The sequence below is a fragment of the Patagioenas fasciata genome, chromosome 11 (genome assembly GCF_037038585.1).
Source record: "Patagioenas fasciata isolate bPatFas1 chromosome 11, bPatFas1.hap1, whole genome shotgun sequence".
NCBI classification, from domain to species: domain Eukaryota; kingdom Metazoa; phylum Chordata; class Aves; order Columbiformes; family Columbidae; genus Patagioenas; species Patagioenas fasciata.
This window is the reverse complement of record NC_092530.1, coordinates 14,723,080-14,744,683: the sequence shown is the minus strand read 5'-3', so window position 1 is coordinate 14,744,683 and position 21,604 is coordinate 14,723,080. Positions and strand designations below refer to the sequence as shown.

Below are 21,604 nucleotides of genomic sequence, written 5' to 3'. Positions count from 1 at the left end.
TACACCCCAGAACTGTGACATCAGAGTAACTATTTGTTGAGTCTTACAGAGAAATAGGTAGGAGAACTACTCCAGCAAAATTACTACCTTTTTTTTTTTAAACTCATTAGTTAAGCCGCATTGGTTCCTTGGTTCAGATCAGAAGGTACCATACTAGGGCCTCCAGAACTGGAACGTGGGAAGGAATAAGCTGCCTGGGGCAGGAGGCAGCAGGACTGTTGTTGACAGTAGATTTTAGCATCGACAAAACACACCTTGCGGTGGACCCTGAGAGACACTTGTGAAGATCAAAGAGCTTGTTGATGTCAAAAGGGGCAGTCCCACTGTTCCCAGCTCCTCTTGCACTGGCCAAGTACTCATCTGCCCTCTCAGGGAAGTGGTTCAACTTTTTACCAGCAAAACAATAATTCAAGAGATTAAAAAAAGAAAAAAAAAGAAAAAAGTGCCAAGCATTGGAGTTGGCACAAGAGAAGCAGGAGTGCCTGGACTACAGGATGAGAGAGAGGAAACCCAGTAGGAAGTAGCAAGCTGTTAGATGAACTCCAAGGTGTCATGAAATTTCACACTTCAAGACCTAGGTTAAAATTGCTATTTCAACAATTAATTATTTCAGGCACACTAGCACTTCTAGGGAAATGAAACAAAAGAAGCAGACTTCATTTAAATACAGGTTGGGAACAACTGTCAAGAGAAGCGAGGTCAGCATTAATTCCCTTGATCATATGCCTTATTGCTGTGAAGTACAAACTGCTTTTATCTTTTAGCTGTTGAAGTGATTAATATGACTAATTAAAATTGCTAGCCTCCATGGGATGAAGAGAAACATATATGTGAACATATGTTGAGATTAACAGGGTGGTAAGAGTGTAAGAAATGAGTAGACCGTCCCCCCCAAACTCTGCAGGAAGCACAACTCTAAGTAGCCAGGTTCCGAATTGTGGTTCCCAGCCTCATTTCAGAGTTTCCAGCTCTGTGTCAGGCATGAACTCATTTACACTGCCTCATTTCATTGAAGTGCACTGCCTCATTTTCAGCAATACTTTTTGTCCGATGAAAGATAAAAGAACTTTCATCTTTAGCCAAAACAACACACCACCACCACCACACTCCATGGAATGACAGTCAAAAATAAAACAAAATAAATAAATTTAAAAAAAATATAAGAGAAAGCTCTTGGCTGGCACTGCTCTGAGACAACTGGCTTTTTGTCTTTCAGTTTTCACAGTATAACCCAAAATACCTTGGTTTCATCCTGATTCTTGTCAAGAATACTGCTGAGAGCTCAGAACTTTTTATAAAATAGATTTACTGAGAAGCTGGGAACAAATCCATTCAGATGAATTATAAAATAAGGGCTTAGCATTCAGTGGCACAAAATGACAGGGACATGGTGAAATGAATTAACCCCACTGGTTTGGATGTAATACCTAGTGTCTTTAAATGTATCATTCCTACATTTCTAAAACTATTTAAAGAGAAAAACTCCTAAAATGTCATGAGGGTAAAGGAAGAGACTGAAAGAAGAATTGAGCTCTTCATTCTGGTTTTGATTTCTTAGTGATCTTAGCAAATCACTACCTCATTCTTCACTTTCTGCCTCATAAAACTGAGAAAAAACTTGATATATATCTGACACTTTTAATATGAAAAGCACTTTAGAGAAGCTTTTTGACACAGGATGAAAGATTGTACTTTGCCATACAGAAAAGCTGTATTACCTGACGCGTTCATTATACACTGTCAGAGAGCAACAACTTTCAGCATATTTTCCTCTTATTATTCCTCACTCTTTGACCATGATCAGCAGTTACGGATGGAATTTTGTAGATTGCTTTAGTGACTTAAGAAAGTAATTCCTCTGGAAATCCAGACAAACTTCTGTCTCAATTGTTCAGACATGTTTTAAAGGTATTTGGGCAGGGTTTTTTTCTAACGCAGCCTTCTCAGTCCACACAGTTGCAAAAGCAGGAGTCATCCTTATACAAAATCTCTGGCATTTCTCATTTCTACAAATGAAAAATGAATTATTTTTCCTTTCTGATGTCACTAAACACCAGACACATGCTGACAAAAGTAGAATTCACATCACAAACACAATTATTTGTGATTTCTAGGCTTATGAGTTTGGGTCATATCTCGGAGCCAGTTTTGTTTCTCCCCATTTGTTGTGTGGGCTGCACAGAAGCACAAAGATAAGATGACCACATTGTGAACATTACATGATCGCTTTTGCTGCACACATTAGTTGGGCTCCCGTGGCTGTGCTTACAGCTATTGGAATTTCTCTAGCAAATCAGAATGATTTTTGGCACACTTCAGACTCACTCTCCTTCAGCAGAAATTGGCCTGCCTATTTTAGAAACAATCAGAAAGCACCAACCACACATTTATTTGACTACCTGACCTGCCCTTCAAAACAGTCATTACCATGCAGAATAATGACATTCTGCAAAGAGGAAAGTGCCATTCTCAAAAGCAGTGAGTGCTTTTGGGAATCATTTCAGCAAGCCAAACAATGCCGTTGAGCCAATGAACTGACATCAATCCTAAAAATACTTCTTTGTATGTCAGTGAAAATTATGCCCAGACACACTAAACAAGGAGGCTGTATGTTACTTGTGGGTGGCAGCCAGACAAGACTGCTATCTCACTACCCATCTGCTTCTTCCCCAGTGCCAAATCCTAGGACCTTTATTAAAAACAGGACTCGAATTATGCAATTTGCCAGACTCTGACCCTTTCCTACTACTGGCTCTAACATAATGTCATACTCGTGTCTAGAGGAAGGGAAAAAAAAAGCAACAACTTACTTCTCTTTTCACAGGAAGTTCAGCCAAAATACACAAGTTCTTGAATATTATCAGAAAATTCATGGCTCCATGTATTTCCATTTCTTCAACTCTTCATGCCAGCAGATTTTTCCTGAGAATGAAAGTCATTATAGATAATAACAGCCAAGTGCAAAGGAATCCAAAAGGATATCTCCTAATGCAAGTGTATCTCCTCACAAGCACTACACCATGGAGTACTGTGGGGAAATTGCTGCAGCAGAACATGACAGAAACGTGGGCTGGAGAACAAGCTGGTGGAGGGTTCCAGGACTCCTCACAGCTGAGATCTCCACCTGAGGCTGCCATGGGCTTGTGAACATACCCAAAGTGTCATTTTGGCCACATGCATTGAGTGTTGTCTGTATCTAACAAGATGTTCCAGATTCTAGAACTATTCCAGGACACATTGATTTCCAAGGATTTACAGTAAAACAAAGACCTGGGAGAAATTTTGAACATTACTGTCTGCCCTTTCAATCAAAACTAAGGAGAGTGAATAAAAAAAATAAAGTGAATAGCTTGAATCACGTATTGAACTACAGTATTGCCATATAAACCATTTGCATGTAATAATATGAAATTTCCAAATTATATTTTTGGGATCGATTAACATTTTAAGATTTTTTTTACCAGCTGGATGATACCATAATATATAGAATGAATACACATTTGGAAAATGAGCTATAGAGATGTGTAATTTTATTTCAATTGCCAACACGCAAATTTGGCAACTTAAGACATCACCATATTGCTACAGGGCAACTAATTGGCACACTGCAGGACAGTCTACAACAGTTTGTGTTACTTTTCAGCTGAGGTATCTAATGTTGTAAAGCAGAACTGAGTAAGAAATACTAAACAAAAGCAAAACAATTATCTCTCTCCCCCTTAAAATTACTTTTTGTTTGCCCATTGCTCATTGTGGGAAATGTAACTCCAGTCACTAGATGCAACTTTGTGTTCTGTCTTTTGGCTTAAATGTTTCAGGTACTTTCAGAAGTCCTACCCAAACCTTTTATCATTTACAAGTCTTCTCTAGGCCACAGTTGATCCTAATACACTTTGTGAACATTTTTATATTGAAAATCCTAAGATTTTACCTTTTAATTTTGCCCTGTCACTTCCTTTTCTTACTACAAATTATTCCACTTCAGACAGTAAGAAAGGTGTATGCATGGCACAAGGATGTGTGCAGTCTGAGTAGCAGAGAAAATTCCACTTTAAATGGAATATAACCAGAAAAGGAAAGCTTACTATAACAACAACAACAACAAAATCATGTCTAACTCAAATGTGGCAGGGCTACTGTGTTCTCAAATATATCAGTATTAGTGTATCATTTCCATTCATTTGAAAATATTGCATGATTATGAAAAGAAACTGAAAATAGAACAGAGGAAGCTTTCTGAAGACTGCAGAAATGGACAGTAAAACTTTAAACATACTCAAAATAGACAAAGTTGCAGTGGAAATGTTGACTTTTAAAAATATATTTGGTTGCTTTACGGAATACACAGTAGTGACTAAAACCAGTGTCTGTTATATTACGGTAGAAGTTCATCTTGTCTCAAAATTTCTGTTGGTTAGTACTTTAGGCTTATGGTTCAGCAGATTATTTTTTTTTCTTTGTTTAATTTAGGAAGAGTAACTCCCTTTTATAAACAACATGCACTCTGGGGCCAAGATAATTTTACTGTGCACTTGTTATTTAAATGAGTGTAGTGTCTCCATATGGCCATATGGATGCTAGATATACGTTATACACTCCAGAGGCATTGAAGGGTTTAAAATACATATGTTAACAAATAACGCTATGTTGGCATCCATGCACTGCTGTCTTCACTACAGCATACAGTACTATATTCTATTTTTTCTTTTATTATTTTCCTTAGAAGTATTTTTAAGAGCTAAAAAGCACCTGGGGATTTCACAGAGACTTTACTTTATAATCAGGTTATTTCAAGAATTACACTCCTTGAAGCATCCTATGGCTTGCAGTCAGTACTGATATGGTAAATCATACTTTTATCTATGCTCTTCAAAGCAAAACCAAAACTAAATTCCATATGTATAACTATAAATATTGGTTAAATCTAGAATTCCTAGACAAGCTTCTTAGTATTAACACTTCTCATTTATTATGATACTATGTTAATTCATGCCAGATGGAGACTATTCAAATGTTCATGACTTGTACTTGTCATGAACATATGTTCCTGGAATAATGGAGTGGTTTCTTAGCAAACAACATCCCATATTTAAAGACCTATGATGAGGGTCATAAAAGAAAAAACATAAACAAAGAAGGGCACAGCTGGAAAAGGAAAAAATGAGGTTCTTCACTACCTAGAGGGTAATGGATTCTTTGCACATTCCTACCTGTATACTGAGCAGAGAACTTTAACCTATTCCACCCAGCTGAAGTGGAACACTTTGTGCTTTCTGACTGCCCCACAAAGCAATTCTTGTACATTAAGACAAATACTTATAGCACGCGTGAAAGCAAGCTAAAAATTAGGTCTTCAAAATCCTGCGTTTCATTTCAAGGCCTACCTTGCAGAAATGCACAGGCTGAACGTGTGTATGCTTGGGAAGTGTCAATTAGAGTGCCTGAATATAGAGTTAGAATTTGGGTCTTGTTACTGTAAACCGAATAAAGGTATCATGAGCGATAATAAAGGCTTGCTCCTACAGTGCTCTCATTGACTAAGCCTTCAGACGTAGGTGCTGTAGAAGAAATTATATACTATATATTTTTTAAAATATTCTGCTTAGTTTGAAACATAGATTTCTCAGCTTGTTGCCATAATGTCCTAGAATTATGAGCACAATTCCTCTTCCCCACCTATACACCTCATTCCTAGTGCCAGAGTTATCTTTTACCTGAATGCTTAATTTCTGATCCAATGAAACAATTGCTTTTGTTTCCTGCCCTATATTGCAAATTATCTCCAATTAACTTTCTTGAAGATGAGCTTGTTTCTGATGGTGAAAATATGATTTGACTAGTTAAGTGCTTTTTTCTTTTCCCCCTTTGAAACAGACAGAGGTGCAATTACTATCGCTAACACAATGAAAGGTTTCAGAACACCTTTCTTAGATTTTGTCAAAGAGAGATACAAACTCCAAACCTAACTTGTGCCCTGCCATAACTAGAACATGCAGGATTTCCAAACTCATTCTGCACACATTTAAATATGAAGACTTGGAAAAAAAGAATGGTAGAAAGTATATCAACATCGGGGGAAAAAAAAAAAAGGGCAGCAAAGTTCAAAATGGCACAGGATGGACTGAGAGTTGGGTGACAGGGATAGAAGTGGGAAGACAGAGGAAAAATCCATACAAAAAAGGTTCACACACTCCTAATGGATAGAACAGGAGTGATACAAGTAGTTCTCAATATACATTCAGAGGAAATCAGCACTAAAGGAAACTCAGAAAATATGAACATTTCTTCCAAGACACAGAAGTTGCATACAAAGGAAAGAAATTGTAATAGTGGGAAAAAAAGCACTGTTGTTAAAAAAAAAAAAAAAAAAAAAAAAGAAACAAAACCAAACAACAACAACAAGGGAAAAAAAAAAAAAAAGAACCACCAAACCAAAATAACACTAAGTGAACCAGACCGGTTGCAGTGCATGTCACGCCAATAATTTTAAGACTAAAATTTCAGATATGCAGAGATGTTAATAACCACAGGAACAATTTTTATCCTTACACTAATCGAGTTACATCATCTCTAATAAACATATTAGAAGGAAATGTCGGTTCAAAATACTAAACAATGTCTATACAACAAACTTCCAAAGACACTGTCAGAGGAAGATTGCATGAGGGGAACTTACCTTTCTGGTAGGTAATTCTGCCAGAGTACAGCTCGTTCTTGCTCAGTGGATGACGCAGTGGCCCATTCCCATCTCATGGCCTCAGGCTGCTCAGAAGAAACATGCACTTACACACACAAAATTCTGCTAGAAAAATCTTGATTTTGTTTTTTTTTCCTGCTGGGGAGGGAGAGAACAGGGCAAAGCCAAAGTGAAGAGAAAAAGATGTGAGCTGCTGTTGCCTGCTGGTATATTGCACCAGTTTAGGGTCACACTCTGTGTCTACAGGAGAAGCACAGATTTATACAAAGCCTGTCCTACAGTCAACTTCACGTGGATATGGTGTCTGTGATGAGCTAATCTTGTCTCATCTCTTGTACTTTTCTCACAAATCCTGCCAGATTTTACTGTACTAGACAACTCAAAATAGAGATCCATACCAAATACAAGTAGATTATTAAACTACCATACTGAGGTTCTTCAAGGTATTGGGAAACTAACATAACTCATTGCTTTAAAAGGTATTTTAACTTAATGTGCCTGTCATCGTTCCCAAAAGGGGACACTGGTTGCAGCTACATGTTTACATTTTAGAGGCTGAACAAAATAATTTGACTAATCAAACCATAGCCTCTGCATAAGCACCATCTTTTAGGCTGCTCAGGGTCAGGATACCATCCATTTTGGATAGGCAAATGAGAGAAAGGAACAGACAGGAAATAAGGACTATAAGAAATTTTTAGATTTTGAATTATCATGACAGAACGAGCTTCTGCAGCACTGAAAAGACCATTATAATATTTATCGAGTTCTGCCAGTAGTAATGGCAGCATGTTTCCCCCTCAATACTGACTCAATGTGCATAGAAAATGAAAACCTGTTGGATGAGATAATAAAATGTGCATGTGTCCTGCCTGATAGCAGTAGCCCTGGTGATAATCCCATGAATTCCCAAAACATGTCCCAGCATGATTCAGAGAACAAATATTGCATCCTGCATAGAAAGAAAAAGGAGAGGAAGGGGTGGTAGTAGGCATGACCAAAACCTCAAGACTAACAAACAGAATAAAAAGCCTTCACACAACTGTTTATTTCAGAAAACAAACAAACAAACAACAACAAAACAAAAACAAACAAAAAACCCACTAAAATCAAGTATTCAGTCTTCAGTCAGATACAACCTAAAAGTCCCCATCACTCAATAAAATGCACAAGAGAGTTATTTTGTCTCTGCCATATATGCTTTGTTTACAAGCACTGAGAAAATATTTCTAAACCATACACCTTCCTGTGGCTGCAAAATATATGTGCTATTAATGTAAAGGATAATACTGTTACAATCACTAAAAATATTTTCCCCTTATGATAAGAGGTACTGTACAGAAAATAATTGAGAGACGTAATAATTTTTGTTACGTGTATTAATCCATTATTTTAAAAAAATGGCAGTTTTCTGTTTTCAGTCCTCTGAGTGGAAAAACAAGGGAAGAGATGAAATATTCTGTATACTCTTCAGAAGCGGTGAGGTAATGTTACTTACACCTAGAATGTGTGTATGCACATAACCCAGATGCATATACAGACATATATATATAAACATAAATATGAACAACTTTTTAAATAGTGTTACTTTTTTTTGGGTACAAACCAAAAATCTTTGAAAATACACAAAAGCTACTCTTAATAACCAAGGCAAAAGAAGAAATACATTCTTGTGCCTTTTTAAAAAATATTGTTTGTTCCATCACTTGTTTACTACAGACCATTTAACTTGCTCTCTTCCTTCAATGACAGAAGAGAAATCAAAAACTGTCAGGTATTTTAAACTGTGATCTGCACTACACTTGAAGTTTGAACCACAGTTCAAAATCCTTGGACTCAGAATTGTTGCTATTCCTAGATACGTCACAAAATTCAGCTCTGCTAGAAGTACCTGGATTCTACATAACTCAAAAATAGGACAAAATGTGGTTCAAGGCAAAGAAGTTCTGCAAAGCCATAAAGCCTATGAACAATTAAGATCACAACATATTCTCTTCTCTTCATCACGCCAGCACAGCTCAGAGCTGTTCTGATTCACCTACTAAACCTCATTCCCACACAAATGCCTGTTTTACCTGTGTAGCTTTCAATATTTTCCCTTAAAAGAACAATGTTTAACTTGTCTATAGGAAGTTCCATTACTAGATCTAAGCATAAATATTTTTCTACTGTCATCTCTGAAGATGATGGCACTCTCTTGGAAGAGATGCACGTATACATCTAGAGTCATGATTTGCTTCTTTACATTAAGGTGAAGATCTCCTGGAAAGTCTTTAAGAAAAGGATAAATTACTCTGAGCCATATGTGTTACAGTAGTCTTTATCCCAGGTCTGTGGTTCAGCTTGACTCTCTTGAAAACTGTCAACTTAGGCGTAAAGGATGAGGAAAGAAAAGATACCATGTGTCTGCAAATATTTTTCAACCTAGTACATGAAAAGTAGGAACTTCTAGAAGTAGCAGGAGATACTGCCTGCAATACTGAGTGTGCTGGAGTAGTAGCCCATAAGGGATGTTCTGGAGCATCTAACATATGTGAGGAAAATCTTGCAAATCAGTCCTTCCAGAATGACTTTTTTCTATTGACCCCTCAAAAAGATTCTGCATGACTTTTCTTGTCATTGCTGAACATCAACATCTCACCAAAGAAAAAAGTATTCCAAAGGACAAACCCATCAGAAGTCTAAATTCTTTATAGAGTACAGTAAAACAAATCCTATACTCCAAGTCTAAAATAGTCTTCTATTCAGTGAATAAATCAGTGTTACTAAGCACAATGAAAATGAGAAAAAGGACACCCTGCACTTTATTTGAAATATACTGCCCATATTTGATTTTGTATTCTTTTTGTTATTCAGTGAGTAATGTACTACTGCACCACTTGCCTAGATTAAGAAAGTCTCAATCTACATACTTATCATTTAAAACCACAATTCACCCTAAGGGAACACAATGGGAGTACACGATGTTAATTAGACTTACGGCATTATATCCCAAATCTGCATTGAGTACAGCACTGTTGCTGCATTCCCAATGCCTGTTCCTTCAACCTCTTCTGAAAAGGATCTGCACTTAGTCAACTTGGAGCATATTACTTTCCCATAAGGGAAAGAGACTCATGTAAAATGTACCATCCTGAAGTGAACACCACTTAAACATTAATGCCCTGTTCTTTAAATAGGCTTTCCTTTTATGTTCATTTTATCATAGCGTCATGTGAAACCGCTTGACATGTTTTGTTTGGCTGTTTTTTCAAAGACTGCAGATTTTACTCAGTCCAACTTTTAGGCCCCTGCAGCCCATTCATTCAATTAAAGCACCGCAGAATGAAAACAGAAAAAGCGCTTTGCGGAGCTTCAGAAATATTGTCTCTCAGGAAGGCTGCCTGCGAAAAGCGAACAAATCCATTGTGCAAACTGGTGCATTCCAATAGAATAAAATTTCTCCTCAAAGCCTCTTTATCCAACATGGATTACTGACTCCTGATAGCTGTAGGTTAGCTGAAGGTAGAGTCTATCAGAGGCAGGAAAGCTCTTATTACCTTTTATTATAACACATCCTCCCCCCATAATCTATAAAAAAGCCTCTAGGAGCTCATTCATTTCTACACCTCTTCACTGCCTTTCAGTTTCAATAATGCCGAGTACAATTCAATACTCTTTTCAGCCCACCGTAGTTTTCATATGTGTTCACATGCTAAATATTCCTAAAATGCCCCTGAGAAAGATAAGACTACCATTTATTATTTCAGATTCTTGGGAACTGCAGTTCTTGCAGCTACCTGGGAATATTGTTTCAGAGAGTTCTGCTAAAACCTGCAACCATACCACCCAACCACACTAAGTGAAATTAATTTTCATGCAAAGTACCATGTGATACCCTTATATATATATCAGTAACATAAATAAATAGCAGAGGAAGATATTTAAAACTAGGCTGTCAAGCAAATGCTAAACGTCAAGTTTTTATGATTACTGAACTAAGATTTAAGGAAGGTCACAGCAATAACTGCAGAAGACTAATTATGCACTGCTTCATGCTGATTGAAAACTCTGGAATACTGCCTGATTGTCCAGATTTCAGACACACACACATACATACACACACACACACATACACACACTCTTCTTCTTCAAAAAGAAAAGAATGAGGGAGCTGCACAAAATCCTTCTCCTTTTTCTTAAGAAAGAGCAGAAAAACACAAAAATTGAGCAACCATTCATATATCCCACGCTCCAATACCTTCACACAGTTTTGGTAACCCAGACATTAATTGATTCCCTTTGCTTCTCTAGCACCACAGTATGCCCCCTTTTACCAAGCCCACAAATTTAATCAGGGACCACTCCAGAAAGAAGTTCACATTTAGACTGGTTTGAATGAATCCTGAATTACCAATGAATGTGATAGAAAGCTGAAGAATTTTGCAGGTGAATCAGCTCTAAAAATTGGTTGTTCCAATCCACTGCATGGTACCTGCATCTCTTGGATAATAACGGGGCAGTTCGGATGTTGCTTTTCCACTGTGGTTAGAAAGTGTTTCTAAGAAATACGTTCACACTGCCTTTTTTTTTTTTCTGTTTTTTTTTTTTTTTTAATTTTTTTCCCCTTTATTTAGAAAGTAAATCTCACATGGGAATGATATATCACCATACTCAGTGATATATCTTGGGATCTGGGATTTGCCAAAATAAACCATTTCTCCATATTCTGATACGAAAACCACTTCCTGTAGGCTTTAAATTTACTAATTATCAATGAAAATGTTGATCAGGAGCCTGGACTTTTAATTCATATTTAACAAACAAAATTCTTGGCTGAGTTTATTGCAAAACTAATGTGAGAGGAAGGAAACCCCAGTGGTACTGTCTGTATTCTTCACAAATTTGTTCATAGAGCTGTCACATACTGGCAAGGAATACCTCTTTTTTTTTTTTTTGTTCCAGTAAATTGGTACAAGTTTTAACATTTTATTCAAGAGTCTTTTGTAGCTTCTCAGAGACCATTTTTTTTAATATGTAAAAGTGAAATGTAGCATTGAAAATATATTTTCTCATGCTTTTTTTTCCATGCAGTATATTATGACCATTTCAATATCAGACAATGCTTTTTAATTAATTTTCTAATTGGCAATTATAACCTAAAAGCATTTATTGAGGGAAAGATTAAGCTAAGAACTAGCTTAATTGAATTATTATTATTACAGATTTGCTTAAGTTAAAATTTGACATTATTTTCTATTAGCAGAAATTAACTTTCTTGCCAAAATATAACTATTGATTTTATACACATATCGAGGTTAATATATTCCACAATTTCACCTGAATATGTACAAAAACATTTGGGTTATTTACCTGAAATTTGTCATGACAGTTTATGAAAAGTTATTGAAAAAATTTTCAAGTTAATCTTATATTCTTATTTTCTGTATGTTAGTACAGTATCAATAATTAATCACCCAAAAGTCTTTGTTAATTTATGAATTCTAAATGCCCTTGTAATACATATGAAAGAACACTTATACATACACATAAATATTTGATTTATATAATTTTCCTTCTTATTTGATGAAGTCCTTGTTTGTCCATGCACTACTGACAACCAGTATAAACTTAGAATATCAGTACCTGACAAGAGGCACTTTAAATACATGTGGTCAAGTGAGAGTCTATTTTTCTCATCAATGAGTATTGTTAAACATGTTCTTTCTACACAGTTATAAATGAGAGAGGCTAATAAATCTTCACCTGCAAATGAGAAAATGGGCAACTTACGAATTAAATGCTTATTTACTTGTTTGTGGTATAGCAACTTATAAAATATTTTTTTCCTTAAATGAGGCAAATTATGGTTAAATTAAATCCATTAATATCTTTGATGACAAGAAAGTCAAGCAAACATCATGAATTATAAAAAAAGGAATTAAAAATTCAAACAAAACATTCATTAAAATAATATTTGCTGTCAAAGGATTTGGACTGGCAAATCAAACACCTGCCCAAGCTAATAGTGGTTAAAGAACATGTTCCATAAGCATGTAGTTGATGAAAGTACTGAAATAAACTCTTAAAATAGTTCCTTCTGGGGCAGGGCAGAGGGGAGGGAAAACCACAAACAAACAAACAAAGCACCTTATGTGCAGAATATTTCAGCTTGGTAAGATCAAAATATTACAGTGGTATCGCAGTAATTGGTACAGGATTAGAATACATTATATCACAATGTATCACTTTCCCGCTTGTGATATCCATTACCACTGCAGGTTCCCTCCTCCTCATTTTCCTTTTTCAGCTTCCCAAAGCTCCCTATGCAGCTTGTGCAAGTCACTCATTCATCAGCCTCTGCAACAGCTATCACTGTTTTTCAAGGTTATCTATAAAGTGAACTTAAAAGCAAATGTAATAACTATGAAACCATTAAACTGCAAGCCTAAAGACTAAACTCTATAATTCCAAACATATTTGCTTGGGAATTCCTGGAGCATCAGGTCCTAAATTAAAAAATACATACATATACTTAGGTGCTTTTCTCTTATTTTGCAGTTTATGTTCTTCTTGAATGTAGGGTGATATCAATATCACTTTCTTGGGGATGGGATCAAAAATGTTGTCCAGAACCCATTGTTAAGTGTATAAGAATTACAACTTCCTCTGAACTCCTAGAAAAATTATTTGTATGTCTTGTAGTAACATTAATGACCTGAACAATTTAATTTGTTAATGTTTTGGAATCCTCAAAGCCAGAGCTTTTATTGTCTTCAACCAGATCTGATAGGACAAGAACACTTCCTAAAAAAGCATGGCTATAAATATAAACTTTGGATGTCAGCTACCAACTGGCATTATAAAATAATGACCTTTTTCAGCTAGGAAGACCTTATGACCTCTTAGACTTTAGGGCTGCGTGCTGAGTACATAGGGTCTTCAGAGATGACAGTGAAACAGAAACAAGATGATATACTTAATCATATTCAAAAAAGCGTGATCACCTCCAGCACCTCACAGCAAGTGTTTTTACAGTATAAATTCAGGCAAGACAAAAGGGGATATTTCTACTCTTACTTTGTCTCACAGTTTGAGCTCACACTGAAAATCAAAATTTTTGACAGCCCCCTTGTTCAAGTTCAGCCCAAGTTAGGAATGAGACAAGTGGATCATCGACCGTGGAAACTTTCACATGCTTAGGGGAAAAAAAATGGTGTGACATTACTGCTGCCACAGAAATGGTACGGACGCAGTCACTGGCCTGGCTCGTTCCAAACTAAGCCACTTAGCTTGGCCATCTTGTTCTTATTCTCAGCTCTCACTCATGCCTATCCTTGCCTTAATCATAGAATCATGGAACAGTTTGGGTTGGAAGGGACCTTCAAAGGTCATCTAGTCTACCATGTAGCACCACAGTAGGGTTTCAGGCAGTAAAGATAACGTGTTACCACTTCCAGACTGCCCAGGGTTTGCTGTGGGTGGGAGCAAAATATGTATGAGATGACATGTTTTGGAAAGTAGGAGTTTTGCCAACCACGAGTGGCTCAGACACAACTGGGCCAGTGACACATGTGGAAAACCAAGGCCAAAGGCCAGGGGATCAAGCACCACAGCATACATAAGCCATGTGCAGTCTTAGCTATTAAGACAGAATACACAGAGCCAAAGAAACCTGTGGTCTGTGTCACCACTTACTTTTCTATTGTAATGTATGACTTTTTTTTTTTTTTTTTTTATCTACTAACTAAAAAACTTAGAGCCAATGTTTTCCAATGAGGATATGCACATCAGTATTCTCTCAGTGTGTTCTCTCTTCTCCAAGCACTACATTGAGCTAATGGATGTAGCAACATCCCAGTCCCTGTGCTCCTGTCAGTCTGGAGTGCTGATTACAGGAGAAACACTGATATGGACCACTGAAGTATGTTTTTAGTTAGAACATAACCAAATTGCTTTGGGTACTGGATTTTATGCATTACTTTTAAATCAGTGTAGCTAGATTAAATTAGTTTAGGAATAGAAGACATAATGAATACCATGCAAGTGTGGACTTCTAAATTATTATGAGAATTGCAGTTGATCCACAGTAATTTCTCAGTCCTTTATTGTGAGAAGCATGTGGGACATGTACTCAATCCCCTTTCTTTGATATTATTTCTATTCCAAACTTCTGTTTTCAGCCCCATAATGGAACTCTCTGCAAATAGATGAATTGGGAATATAACAAAGAAACAGGATCATGTGCAGAAAGTGCTAAAACTACTAAAAAACCAAACTTAAATTTGACAGCTAACTTTAGTGTATAGAAATATGATGATTAAAGACAAAAACTCATTGAAAAGATATTCCCCCCTCATAAATTTATAATCTGATAGAAGAAGAGAAAAAGTATCTCCTATGTTGTTAGTTGAGAGGGAACTTCTAGATTTTTTTTTCTTTTTCCCTTTCTGAAAAAGGGTCTTGGAATTTTGGCCTGTAATATAAAGGATGTTAAATGATGGTGAGCAGAAAAAAAAACTGTATGCATGTTCTTATGACATATCTTTTCTCTCTTTCAGCTTAATCCTGATTAGTGTTTTCATTAGCTTTCCTGGGCTCAGCACAGCTGACTTGTTCTATTTCTCAGCCTGCTGAAAAGGGGATTCTTCTGCTGTGCACAAGCCCTGTTTCTCCATCAGAATGTGCAGCGAGACCTCTCCTGGCATCTTACACTTTTTCTATTCTGAAAAGGGCTTGTCAGGCTACGAGATGACATGCACCAAGTCATTACATTTCCTTTTTCTGTGCCTCCAGCTTGGAAGAAGGTTTATGCAGCAACAACAGCCTGTTTTCCCTTGCATTGTTTTTCCTCTTTATTTGTGTTGTGTTTCTGCCACAGTGACTTAATTTGTGCTACTGACAGTATTGTCTCACCCACCTTCCTGCTGCCAGCAGGAACGGAATTAATGCTTGGCACTTATGGCTGCTGGTGAGTTTGTAAGGCTAAACACTTTGGTTTTATTTAACTCAATTTTATTCTTTCTATTCTGTCCTCTAGGATTGGCATTAATGCCCCACAGGCAAATGAAATGCAGTGTTCCAAAACTACTTATTTGCTATGTGATTTATTCGCTACACAAACGTTTTTCATTCTTCTCTACCTCTCAGCAACCTATTTACCATATATTTTGTTGTTGTTAAGAAACAAAAATGTTTTGTACTACATGTCATCAAAAATCTCTTTTTTAAGTGCATAGAGGAGGAAAGGGCATGTGGAAAGAGGGGAAATGGAGGATTTCACCCACTGCAAATTCCTTGGACCGCTCTGATCTCATCGGGAAAGTGAAGAAACCAAAGTTATCTTCATGGGCAATTCAATCAGGCTGCCCGTTGCCATTTTCTAGGTGATTACTCTCACCACCAATTCCTTGTTCAGTCCAAGCAGATGTTTCTTGATTTCCAACCACTGCTTTTTGTGTAAATAATTAGAAATTCAGTGGGGGACACAGAGAGAAAATATGCTGTCTTGCTGGTAAAGACTCTCAAGATGGGTCTTGGGAGACCCAGATTAAAAGCTCTACATCAACAAATATTTAATTACTTCATATGCCGTCGAAAGTATGAAAAGGACCAACTTCAGAGTAGAAATTCAGCATGATAATAGCAGCTGGGATGTGAGAGACTTCTCATCTAATTCATATCAGAGACTTTGGGGTTGAGATAATAAAAACCTTCTGAGAAAAAACACAAAATAATCCAAAGAGCTTTATCCCTTTCGCCTCTAGTGTAGGACAGGATAAGATGCTTGGTAGAACCAAACAGTACACATGAAATCAGCTAATAATGAACAAAAACAAACAGATGATTTTGATCTCTTCTCTGCTTAATCCCTTTACCCAATTCCCTTTCTCCATTGACTGGAATACTAACAGCATTAACTCAGACATGTTTTATAACCCATTTCCACTCAGTGTGCCCTCATCTTACTGGTTTTTTTTGTTGTCCATGAAGTTCAGATTTTGGCAAAGCAGTGCCAGCTCACACATGCTGAGTCCTCATAGACACCAAGGAGCCCTTTGCAATGCACAGGTGGCATCACAATGTGGGAGCTTAAGTGGTGTTGCCATTTTCAGCTGAATCAGAGAAGGAGAACAGGAGACCGTCCACAATATTTCTGCTGATCTCCCAGCCCAGGGGCTCTGTCCTGCCAAGGGCAGCGATATGACCGTCCGAAACTTGATTTGACAAGAGAAGATGATAGGGATGTAGAACTTGTTTCAAGTTTAAGGTCTTTCGTGTTTGTAGCTGACAGGCTGAAGAGAACTGCACCACAGGCAGCAGAAATGGGTCAAGCACTGGTGATGGGACATCACACTGTGAAGAGAAGCAATGAAGGGGAGAATCTTTAATACCATTTAAAAAAAAAAAAAGTGTTTTTTTAAAAAATTCAGAGATGTGATTAGAGATTGAACAGTTGCTTCTAAGGTGACACAGTGAAAAGACCTGCCAAGGACTAGGCAAGAGAAACACACACAAAAAAAGACAAAGGTTAAGAAAGAAAGAAGACATTTTTCTAGAGCAGCTAAGTAAAGTTGAATAAACACAGGAAAACAGTAAAGATAAATAATGATAATTTATAACATAATGAATTGAAAAGAAGCAATTCTTCAGTAGCTATGTGATAAATAACACTGGAAAAAAGTGAAAACTAAGGTAAAGTGAAAAAAGGTGCAGTTAGTATGTATTAAGAATTAAAAATATTCCCTAGAAGCTACATGTGAGCACAAAACATAATTTATTGTGATGAATAGATAGATTCCCTTCTAACACAAAGGGCTACTTTTATTACCAGAGAGAGGAAACATTTGGAATACTTTGAAGAGCTCAGAGTACTTTTTTCAAGCTACAAATCCTGACAGCCCAGCAGAGGGTGACCAGAAATTCAAGACTTTTAATTATTCAAAAAAATTAAAGATGGGAAGCCTGTCGTCTTTCACAAAGAGTAGGTGAGGGAAGATTAGCAAGACAAAATGTTCCAAAGGGAATAGAAAGGCAAATTGTTAAAACTGCGCTGCAGCTAGCGTAGAAGATAAAGACAACTAAAGAAAACGCTGAAAAAATAAGACAAAAACCTAGAAAATAAATAGCTAGGATAACACAGAAATAGATACAAGATGCATGGTCAGTACAATAAATCCCCAAATCTACTCAGTACGGGCCCTAATCTCAGCTGCTGGGCTTTAAGCGTTATACCACTGCCCAGCCTCACACTGTGGCAGACGTTTTTTGCCACTGCTGTGTGTTCATCCCTGTTTCCCACCACTTTTCCTGCCAGTATCCATCACTAGTTGCTGCTGTTATGTTATTACCATAACTGCTGTTTTACAAGAGGTTTTTTACTTCTGCAGTTTCCTTTGTCCACCAGAGAAATTTTTACACAGGAGACAGCCAGTCTGAGGGAGCCCCTCCCAAAACCAGAAAGAATGATGAACCACCTTTAGGAACTAATGCAAGGAAAGAACTTCTTTTGCTTTCTGAAGACAGTGTAAAAAGGAAGTACTTGCCAAGAAAACTGTCAAATTAACAGATTTGGAATAAGAAAAAAAGTTTTGGAAAAGCTAACAGAGAAAAAAAGTAGTATCTTATCTAAAAATGAGCCACCTGATATTAAAGTTCTGTCACCATGATTTGCTCATAGATGGTTTAGGACGAATACAATTTTAATTTCCTTTGGAAAAAAGTTTGGAAGTTTAAGTAAAAGGAAAATAACTTCTGAATTACAAATAACGATGGTTTTAGTTAATGATATGTTAACTACGTTTTTTTTCCTCTGCTTCTAAACTGAAGATTTCTTTGTTCAAACGCACTGTGTTATTTAAGATCAGTGATGACAAGACCAGTACTCCGAACTCACTTAGGCATTGCAGAACAGACTTGCATCTGATGCTGCTGTATTTCTCCAAGGTGTATTCCTCCCCACTTTGCTTTTAAGAGCAAAAAAAAAAATTTCATTTTCTTAACTGTATATATTATAAAAACTTCCATAATATTAATGGCATCACCAGGGAGGAAAGAGAAAAAACTGAAAAGAGCTTACATGGTTAAAACCAGTAAACTAATTTCCGAATGGCATCAATAGGGGTTTTATTGGTGGACTGATTTCTTCTCATTGAAATAAGCTGACCAGCTTTCACCCTTACTTCACAGGACAGCCCAGAAGGCTTGAGGAGGCCAAGGTCGTATGTAGATCCTTCTTCCCTGTCTTTTCAGTTTCTTTGGATATACCTTTACATGACAGGCTGACCAATCAACCATTTTCCAGAATATTGCTTCTTTTCAGTTATCTGAACCTAGAGAAAATCCCCTTTCATGGTGATTTTCCCCTTTCAAGTTCATGCAGAGGTAGTCAAACAAACTTTCCACTGCTTATACAACCGAGTAATTTACAAAAGGGAATCTAGGTTTGAATAACTTTGAAAAAACTTGCTGAGTAATTTATATTCTTTTGTTAGCCTATACCATAAATAAAAAATGCCTCCCCAATAATTATTTAAAAAAATAATTTCTTAGGGCTTGATTTCCAATTCAATCCAACAATAAATCTAGTAAGAAATTTATATGACTTAATTTAAAGCATCTAATTGAATGATTTAGCTTTCTGTAAATGTAATGAGCCATTTCATAAAATCAATAACATTGTAAAGTATAAACTAAATTATTATAAATGAAGGCAATAAAAAAGGAACTCCTCTGTATTAGGAAGGGTGACACTTGATTAATGGGTTATTATTGAAAGTTGCAATAGAGCAGGCAGAAGATTCTGGGATTAAATTTTCAGAGGAACAAAGGTTTGCTGCCCAGCATACATGCAGCATGTAAGCTAGGAGTCTAACTTCCATAAACATAGCAGACATATTCTCAAAAACATGAGGGTGTAACTCTGAAGTTCCTGCAGAAGTTCTTCTGTCTAAATACTCCTGTGTAAATAATGTTTGGCCTTAAAAACCTAATCTCTAATATATGAATTTGACGGGAAAGCTGTGTTCACACAAACACTGTTAAAACTTACAGGTCTATATTTTCCATTAATAAGATCGTGATAAATTCCAATACCTGCTTACCCAATACATTTTAATTTCCTTCTCTGAATGAATAACACATTTAGAATACTGTTATTTAGGCATATGACTACTTTTAAACAAAAAGGAAGGATGAAAAACCACTTACAAAAATGAACGTTGAAGTGTGACAAGGATAGTTTACTTTGCATACAATAAATTCCACATTTCTGCCCACATTGCCACATATCCCTATATATCTTCCAAGAAAGACATGAGAGGAACCTTATAATTTTCACCACATAACAGAAAAAAAACAAGAACATTTCCTTTGGTTTCTGCCAGCGATCCCACACCTACAAAAACAATTGGAGGACACCCTGAATGAAGAAAAGACAACAAAAGAAATGCAAGAGGAAGCATTAGCAAGAAGAAATATCTGCTAAAATAAAACCCCACAGATTCCATTGTACAACAAAAGTGCCAGACCCTCCCCTCTCTCAAAATACAGACTTCAGATATTCCACTCAACTTCACTAAACCCAGCAGCAGTCGTGCCCTGCAGAGTAAACCGTGGTTTATGTGAAAAGAATCAGTCTCCGGAACCACATACACAATCCACCGCTTACACCAAAGATTTTGGTTCTTGCATCAGGACAGTATTTTTGACTTAAAACATATTGCAAAATGAAAATTACTACATGAGGTGGAAAACAGCTGTGATTAAGAGAAAAGAAGAATGCAACAGGCAGAAAAAGTGTCTCGATCTACAATCCTGCATTGAAAGCACAGAGGAACACGAAAAGCAAAAACATAGGTCAGCCTCGGGCCAGAACAGATTAATAGAGGGAAACAATCAATGATCTGAAAAAGCTATGTGCAAAATCAAGTCACATGCTCAGTGAGTTACAGATTTATAGCCAAATCCAGACCTTAAATTTGCCTTTAAAATGGACAAATGATGGAGGGCAACAAGTCCTTTCCAAAGGCAAAAGCAGCTCACCTGCTATTATTTCTTAATAACGGAGGAAAGAGAGACATCTAGCTGCTAAAATGAAATTAGCAGGGTACACTGTAAACAAGATCACAGTTTTAACAGCAGCACCCTGATGTGTCCTTGAACCTTCATCCATGCTGGTGGGACAGTCTGTCTGTGTTGCAAACTGGGTGGGCACCACATCATCCGCAAAAGTGACAGCTTATGCAAAAGTGCCTGCATCAAAAGCCAATGGATTTTCACTGAGGAAGATAAATAAAGCTAAGGCATTGCCTGTCTCTGAACTGGAACAGAGTGGCTTTCAGTCCAAAAACTAAAAGAAAGATTGCCTTCATTCACATGAATGATGATAGTCAGAAATCTAGCTAGAGGGAGCATGAAGAAAACGTGGTGGTTTTTTTTTTTTTTCATATTGCAGAGAATTTGACTGGTCTGCAGAGAGAGATAAGAACCATCCGGTCAGCAGAGCACCTGAACACCAAGCAACATGGGCAGTTTTGCTCAGTATGAGATACAGAAGTTAGGCAGGGAACAATAGGAAATTATTAATCAGGGCCCTGACAACTAAACTCAATATTTAAAGTGCTCAGAAATAGGTTCCAGTGAGATTTCCACCCAAGCTGAGGTTTTCCTGTTTTGTGTAAAGAAGTATTTCTTCCTGTCTCCATAAATGTGATGATCAAAGGATGCATTTTCACTTGGGTCTCTCTCAACAAAACACTAAAGAGGAGGCAGGGAGGGCATTTTCACCAACATCCAGCTGAGTGTGTGCAAAGGGAAGGAGGAGAGTGCATTACTTTCTTTCGTACAAAAATACCCTTCCATTTCACACCCGATAAATCAAATACACTCACTGCATATCTAGCTAAACTGCTCTACTTTTCACATAAA

The 21,604-nt window shown here is 36.9% G+C and overlaps 1 long non-coding RNA gene across 2 annotated transcripts in view; it reads right to left on the bottom strand.

Annotated features, from left to right (window-relative positions):
- Positions 1–21,604, bottom strand: part of LOC139828844 (uncharacterized) — a 56,672-nt gene that overhangs the window by 10,601 nt on the left and 24,467 nt on the right. Inside the window, exons 4-7 of one of the 2 annotated variants that reach the window (XR_011740868.1) lie at positions 16,646–17,032; positions 6,677–6,762; positions 2,811–2,922; positions 1,918–2,006 (exon numbers count right to left, since the gene is read on the bottom strand). This is a non-coding gene — a long non-coding RNA (uncharacterized lncRNA). Of the gene's footprint in view, positions 1–1,917; positions 2,007–2,810; positions 2,923–6,676; positions 6,763–16,645; positions 17,033–21,604 lie in introns of those variants that run through there. The other variant, XR_011740867.1, reaches the window with a different exon arrangement.